General features: G+C 45.0%; 1 pseudogene; it reads left to right on the forward strand.

Annotated features, from left to right (window-relative positions):
• The first annotated feature begins 6,812 nt into the window (after positions 1–6,812).
• LOC113187190 (beta-1,4-galactosyltransferase 2-like) lies at positions 6,813–8,333 on the forward strand (annotated as a pseudogene).
• The last annotated feature ends 242 nt before the right edge of the window (positions 8,334–8,575 follow it).

Genomic DNA, 8,575 nt, shown 5'->3' on the forward strand with positions numbered 1-8,575 from the left:
AAAAACAATACTAAGCAGGAAGTGTGAATCAGGTGGTATAGCGATTCCAGATCTCAAACTATATTACAGAGCAATAGTAACAAAAACAGCATGGTACTGGTACCAAAACAGGCAGGTGGACCAATGGTACAGAATAGAGGACACAGAAACCAACCCACAAAACTACAACTTTCTTATATTTGATAAAGGGGCTAAAAGCATGCAATGGAGGAAGGATAGCATCTTCAACAAATGGTGCTGGGAAAACTGGAAATCCATATGCAACAAAATGAATCTGAATCCCTTTCTCTCGCCAAGCACAAAAGTTAACTCAAAATGGATCAAGGAGCTTGATATCAAATCAGAGGCATGGCATCTGATAGAAGAAAAAGTTGGCTACGACCTACATGCTGTGGGGTCGGGCTCCAAATTCCTCAATAGGACACCCATAGCACAAGAGTTAACATCTAGAATCAACAAATGGGACTTACTTAAAAGTTTTTTCTCAGCAAAAGAAACAATAAGAGAGGTAAATAGGGAGCCTACATCATGGGAACAAATCTTTACTCCTCACACTTCAGATAGAGCCCTAATATCCAGAATATATAAAGAACTCAGAAAATTAGACAATAAGATAACAAATAACCCAATCAACAAATGGGCCAAGGACTTGAATAGACACTTCTCAGAGGAGGACATACAATCAATCAATAAGTACATGAAAAAATGCTCACCATCTCTAGCAGTCAGAGAAATGCAAATCAAAACCACCCTAAGATACCATCTCACTCCAGTAAGATTGGCAGCCATTATGAAGTCAAACAACAACAAGTGCTGGCGAGGATGTGGGGAAAAGGGTACACTTCTACATTGTTGGTGGGACTGCAAATTGGTGCAGCCAATTTGGAAAGCGGTATGGAGATTTCTTGGAAAGCTGGGAATGGAACCACCATTTGACCCAGCCATTCCCCTTCTCGGTCTATTCCCTAAAGACCTAAAAAGAGCATGCTACAGGGACACTGCTACATCGATGTTCATAGCAGCACAATTCACAATAGCAAGACTGTGGAATCAACCTAGATGCCCTTCAATAGACGAATGGATAAAAAAAAATGTGGCATTTATACACAATGGAGTATTACTCTGCAGTAAAAAATGACAAAATCATAGAATTTGGAGGGAAATGGATGGCATTAGAGCAGATTATGCTAAGCGAAGCTAGCCAAGCCCTAAAAAACAAATGCCAAATGTCTCCTTTGATATAAGGAGAGTAACTAAGAACAGACTAGGGAAGAAGAGCACGAGAAGAAGACCAACATTAAACAAGGATGAGAGGTGGGAGGGAAAGGGAGAGAGAAGGGAAATTGCATGGAAATGGAAGGAGACCCTCAGGGTTATACAAAATTACATACAAGAGGAAGTGAGGGGAAAGGGAAAAACAGTACAAGGGGGAGGAATGAATTACAGTGGTGGGGGTAGAGAGAGAAGAGGGGAGAGGAGGGGAGGGGAGGGGGATAGTAGAGGATAGGAAAGGCAGCAGAATACAACAGACATGAGTTTATCAATATGTAAAGCAATGAAGTGTAACTGATGTGATTCTGCAAGCTGTATACGGGGTAAAATGGGAGTTCATAACCCGCTTGAATCAAAATGTGAAATATGATATATCAAGAACTATGTAATGTTTTGAACAACCAACATTAAAAAAATAAATTAAAAAAAAAAAAGACAAAGCCACTCATTTGCAAGCTGCTGAGTGTATTGGCTGCGGCTACCTCATAGCTACGCCTCTCTCCCAGAATTGCCCTCTGTCAAAGGGAACTGCCTTGTTCAAGATTACAATTCCTCCCCTAGGGCAGCTTGCTCCAATTGCTAGTTAAAGCCAAATATGAAGACCTATTACCTTTGCATCCATTTGAGAATAATTCAAAAGCTGTATCAGCTCCAGACAACCCCAAAGGATTTTTCAAGACCTCTCTTATAATTTTACCACAGTGGAATTTTTGTCTCCACCCAGTCTTCTTCCTGTATTTCCTTAAAGGTGTTGTTTCTGAGGATATGTCCCAATATCCTACACACAAATCTCTATTTCCCATCTGTTTCTAGGAAAATTCGACCTAAGATGATAGGTACCAGATATGGTCTCAGAAAGTAGATGAAATTTTTGAACTGTCTCACCTCCTGCTGAATGCTGGGGAAAGCTGAGGTCAGTTGGAGAACCTAATTATAACGGTAGTGAAGCTTCAGAGAAGGTTGAACTGCTAACCCCAGCAGCTCTGCTACAACACAGAAAAGGCTCCAATTAGGAACTAGGACCCTAGGACTAGAGATATCTGGGTCAATACACTTGAGAACATTGAAATCCAAATATAACTGAAGCTGATGGGTCAGGAGAAATGTCTCACCCCTCCTTGTTAAAGGCTAACCTATGCCTCTTGCTTGCGGATTATGCAGTAATCTATTCTTGAAAGACAACACATTGCCTGCTCAGGAAATGCCCCCACCTACCTCCTAGCCACTAAACACTTAGTGAGGGTCAATTCTCAGCTTAACCCACCTGAGGAATTTCTAGACTGCTAAATAAGGGACAGGAACAATTCACTAAAAGAGTGCAGGGATACCCACACAAATGGGTAGGAGCAAAGAATGTATATATGACACAGGAAAATGAGGTTGCAGGGTTAAAGAATACAATATATCAAGATGCACAGGAGAGAGTTTACGTTGGGAAGTATCCTCCCATAATACACAATTTAATATCCTAACAAAGACCTTAAGAGATGGAACTAATACCTGCTAGGATATCTCTTGGCAGCTGGAAGAAAGCTATGGCCCATACTACATGCAATACTAGGTCTATTTGTCCAGGAAGGTGAGGAAGAAATCAAAAGGCTCCCAGCAGAAGCGGACAAGAATGGACACACTTCTCAAAGCGACACTTCTCAAAATAACAACCTGCCAACTCTGAGCTATGGAAGGACCCAGAGAACACAATATTTACCAAGGAAATAAGAATGTGCTCATGAGAAGGGCAATAACATCACTGTAAATCTCAGTTGTGGCTGTTCCCTTTGGGTCACGATGAAATATAAGAGATGCTTTTAGAGAACCAGGACCTTAGTGGCAGGGGAGATGATAGGATTAGGGAATATCAGTGGTCAGATGATGAAACTTTATTGGCAGAAGCAAGGTGAGAATAATTGCCATAACAAACAGAAAGGTTGGAAGGGCAGCAAAGAGGGCCTAATTTCTAGGCAATTATGGAGAAGTTCTCTAAAACATATTTGTAGGTGCAGAATAATAAGAAAAAACAAAACAAGCATTGCTAAATATGCCCATAATCAAAAGTGATCAATAGTGGCTTAGCAAAAGTTTGGGACCAGCCACCTCAACAGAAATTCACAATCCTTTATCAGGTGTTCAGATCCAAGTCAATTCTCAGATCTAAAACTCACTGACTGAAGCTGGGTTCCCATGAAGTAGGAATCCAGAACAGCACAGGAAATGTGTATTTTTTAGTGCCCTACCCTGTCAGTAAAGATTTTAGGGGGCAAGTCTGAGGAGCAGACTTTTTTAGGAAAAAATAATTTAAAAGCAAGATCTGAGGCACACCAAAACACAGATTTTAAAGTAAAGGGCTGGGCTGGGGATATAGAAAAAAGTTTGGAGGCTAGGAATATAACTTAGTAATAGAGTGCTTGTCTATGGCGCGTGCATGCAAGCTGAAGATGGACTACTGTTGTACCATATCCCATCCAGGGCAAGTCTGTACTTTAGCTCCCTTAGGCTACTGTAACAAAGTACCACAAACTGGAAGACTTAAAACAACAGAGACTCTCACAGTGCTGGAGACCCAAGTCCAGGTGATGTCAGGGTCCTACTCTCTTCCAGGAACTCCAGGGAAAAATGCCTCCTTACCGTTTCTAGTTTCTAGCTTCTAGCTTCCAGCTTGTGTCATTGTTAGCAACCCTTGACATTCCTTGGTTTGAGGCAGCATAATGCTAATCTCTGCCTCTGTCTTCATCTGGCCTTCTTCCCTCTGCATGCGTCTGTATTACCTTTTTTCTTATAAGAACACTTGACAATGGAATCAGAGCTGCCTTAATCCAGTGTAAACTCCTCTTAATGATCACATCTGCAAACACCCAATTTCCAAATAAGGACACATTCACAGGTAGCAGGGGTTAGGACTTCAACATGTCCTCTGGAGAACAGAATATAACCCACAACACCCTCAACAGTGAAATGAGAGGAGAATGACAATGCACTTGGTCATCCACTTAGGATGTAGAAAGAAAAATGGCCCAAGCTAAGGATATACAAACTCTTAAATTCAAGGTGAGAAATCTGACTGGTTGGACAGGGATCTGGAAGGGGCAAGGTTGGAAGGTCAAGTACAAAAACATGTACTCATGATGAAGAGGCATGTGACCGGACCGTGAAGTTGCACAATGAGGGTTACAAAGACTGGCCCCTTTTCTCAACTTAGCAACAGTCATAAATGGCCAACCCCACTTCAAATTAAGGATACAGAAGTGAATTTGGAGAAAAGGGTGCCGCAGTCTGGCTGGGCACAATTCAGGAGCCACTTGTCAAAAGAAACTAACTTTATTTTTAGAACTACAAACGCCAAGCAAAACAGCTCCTCAGGAAAAGAAACCCTCAGAGCCCAACTGCCACCACCGGCTTCCACAAGCCTCTCCCCACACAAACCTCACCACCTCCCACAATCCTCTTGCTCTTGAGGCCGATTGGCTGGGTCGCGTGGGCGGAGCCAAAGAAGTCCCCCAATGAGCAGCTCCATGGTCTGAATGGGCAGGGAAACAGCCCAATGAGCAGCTCCGTGGAGGAGCCAATCAGCTAGATGTTGCTGGGGGCCGCTGTGAGCCAATCATCAGCTGGCAGTCTGAAGGGCAGGGAAATAGCCCAATGAACAGCACCACAGAGGAGCCAATCAGCTAGATGTTGCTGGGGCCGCTGTGAGCCAATCATCAGCCGGCAGCTGGAAGTTTGCTGGCAGCTGGAAGTTTGCTGGGCCCCTTTGGCTGTGGCTCTCAACAAAAGGGGACTAATTTCGGATGTTTTAGGAATATAGCATGTAGGACTTGCTATCACCCAGCACCTGCATGAACACCCGACACAGGGCAAGTATTCAACAAACGAAATGGATGAATAAATGACTCTTAAGTTTTGACTCCTGGTGTTGGAAAGATGCAGTACCATCATCTATTGAACTAGGGAAGGCTGAGGGGAAAACTGCTTTAATGAGGTGAAAGAGAAATTGAAGGAGTTTCCTACATGCTGAATCTCTCTTTCTTCAGGTTTTCTCTGGCATCTTAAGAGCTTCCTGGGCCACATGTAGGTACAAACTAAAATATTAGAAATACACTTTCAACCAGTGAGGGCTGTGTCACAGCTAGTGGGTAAATGCTCAGCCTCCTGCCCCCAGTGAAATAATTCTGGGGCACATTTCACAACTTTCTCAGAGAATCCCCAACGGGACAATGAGGCGGAGCTCCCTTTGAACATAATGGTAACAAGCTCATGAACATATTCTTCTACGGCTTTCTTCATTATCTTATCTCACTTTCACTCACCTCCTTACTTGTGTTGTCTGGAATCCCCTTCCAAATAAATAATTTCCATAGCCTTTGGTTGCAGAAGATATATAAACTAAGACAAATAATAGTGGCAATAACAGCAGAGCTTGATCCACAGATCACATTTACCTAAAATTTTCTCCCTTTTCTGTCCATCAAAATTCATATTCTTTAAAACACAGATGAAATTCCATCCTTTTTCTCTGGAAATGTTATCTGATAAGCATTTAGGAGTTAATTTCTCACTTGTTGTACCTTCCTGGGCTCAAGACACTTTTCTTGCCCTGATGTACATACAGTGTACATCCCTAGTTCTCAAACCAAACATATCCCTTCTCTTTTTCTCTAGATTTATTTCCTCTGAGGCTGACATGAGTAGGGATTTCCATTTCTTTGAACTAAAGATTTGGAGATTTGAAGTTGAATGTGGAGGAAGGAGACCATCTGGGCATGTAATCTGTGCAAAACACACAGAGCAGCTTACATTTGAATTCTTCTCTGAGGTCAAACACTACAAATAATGATAACACTATATATATATATTTGTCCTATGCATATATCTCCAAGGATAGAAAGACTTGGTCAAGGGAATGTGGACTAGCCATGCTACGCAGGCTCCAGAGCTGGCCTATCTTAGAATAGGGTGTCCCCTGCCCCAGCTCCTGTACTTTGGTCCCTTGTTCCAGTGGGAAGGGATCACATAAATATCCTGTCCATATTGGTCCCCTTGATGCTGAGAGCCACTTCCCAGCCTGGTTCCAATTGGCCTGGCCTGTTTGCCACTGGGACCTGAATGACCAAACCACTTCCCACCATGGCTCCTGGAAGAACTAAATGAAGTCATGAGTGTAACATGCTCCTGTGGGGTAAGTACTCAGGAGGTGGTCCCCTTTCTCAAGGCCTGAACCTTGATCTCTGGGTTGAGGATGCTACCTGTGGGTTATCAGTTCCCTGGGGTACAGGTGCACATTCAGGTCTGTAACTAAATGTGTTTCCATGACTAGGGACGAACCTGTGTAATCAAAGTTCCTGTGTCCATGTTCCTGGTAGTACATTTGTGAAGAGTTGTGCAATAAGGCTGTGTGCCTGGGTATGCATGTATGTCAGGGAAGACAAGGAATGCAAGTGCAAGTGATTTAGTACTGGTATGTGCCTGAAGGCAAGTGAGTTCTGAGTTGCCAGCAATTGTTGGGGTGACTATAGGTAGAATGTAAGTCTGTGAGTATCAAGGGCATGAGCAGGTAAGTGTAAGGATGTGTATCTGAGAATGAGCAGCTAGGCAAGAGGTGAGTAGGCAGCCTTGTACATCCTGCCCTAACTTCTGGGGTCTGTTTCTCTTTCTCTTTGTTCAAGCCAGCAGCCAGATGCCCAGGCCCTTTGGGCAGGCCAGGGTGGCTTGAAGGATAAACAGACTGCTGTGGAGTTGGAGCATGTCTGTAAGGCTATGCTCCTTCTCTGCCTGCTGTATACTTCCTTGTGGTCATCATCCTGTACTTTGACATCTATGCCCAGCACCTAGCCCTCTTGAGCCATTCAGTGCCTGCAGCCCTGCCTCTGCCCTCCACCCAGCAGCCAGCAACAGCACCAACTGCTCTCTGCCCAACACCAATGTCCCCACCTTTGGGCTCTCTGAGGTCCCCAGTGCCTGGCTTGGCCCCACAGTTCCTGTCCTGCCACCATGTCCTAACTCACCACCTACTATTGGTGAGCCTGTCTATATTGAGTAGGGCCTGTCTATAGGGGTGGGAAGAGGGTGTTACTAGTGAAAGAATAGAGTCCTGAACCATGGGGTTGCCAAGGGTACAAATCCATTCAAACAGGGATGTTTCTGGAGTCCCATTCCTCACCTCAGGCAGATGGTATCCCTGGATTCTGGCAAAAGCCCTGATTCTTGACATTGTCCTTCCTGCTGTGGGCTGACTGCTGATCAAATTCACCTCACCCACAGTGCAGAGGGAGATCCAGGTGTGCTCCTGGGTAGCCACTACATACCACCTGACTGTACCCAAGCCCAGACAGTGACAGTCACCATTCCATTTAGACACTGGGAGCAACACTTACAAGAACGGCTTCACGATGTAGAGGCAGTAGCACCTGTAAGATGGCACCTATGTCATCAACCAGCATGGTGAGGACATCTTTAACCCAGCCAAGCTGCTCAACATGGGTTTCCTAGAGGCCTTGAGGAAGGATCCTGCTTAGGACTGCTTCATCTTCAGCGATGTGGACCTGGTCCTGGTGGATGATCACAATCTGCACCGTGGCAGCAAGCAGTCCCACCACTTTGCCATTGCCATGGTCAAGTTTGGCTTCCAGCTGCCCTATGCTGGCTACTTTGGAGGTGGGTCGGGCTTGAGCAAGGCCCAGTTCCTGAGATTCCATGGCTTCCTGAAGAGTACTGGGGCTGAGGTGGTGAGGATGATGACATCTTCAACTGGATCCTCGTGACTGAGATGAAGATCTCACACCCTCACCCGTGAATAGGCGGCTACCATGTGATCAAGCATGACAGGGACCAGCATAATAAGCCCAACCCCAAGAGGTTTACCAAGATTCTAGACACGAAGCTGATCATGAAGCAGGTCAGGGAGGTGTCTCAGCAACCTATTCACCAACATTGCAGTGGACATTGGGTGGCCCGTCATGGCCCCCTCAAGACTAACACTCATGGATAAAGCCTCTCAGTGCCAAGGATTGCCTGCCAGAGACCTGACCTACTGCCTGGCTGGTAGCTGTTCTGTAAGGGACCCCTAGGATTGAGACTAGGCTGTTCTCTGAGGGTCTTCAGTAGACCTGTCTGCTGCTCCTAAAAGTTTTAGAACCTGCTTTGAGAGGCTTCTAACACCTTTTCTTACCCTATTCCACCGCCAAGGCCCCCTTACTCTCAGGGTCAGACCAGCCCCTGCACTGCCTCATGAAGTAGCCTAGGCTAGGTCACTCCACCTCTCTGTGCCTCAGTCCCCATCCCCACAGCCTGGAGTTCCCTAAGACCTGGA

The sequence above is a fragment of the Urocitellus parryii genome, chromosome 2 (assembly GCF_045843805.1).
Source record: "Urocitellus parryii isolate mUroPar1 chromosome 2, mUroPar1.hap1, whole genome shotgun sequence".
NCBI classification, from domain to species: Eukaryota; Metazoa; Chordata; class Mammalia; order Rodentia; family Sciuridae; genus Urocitellus; species Urocitellus parryii.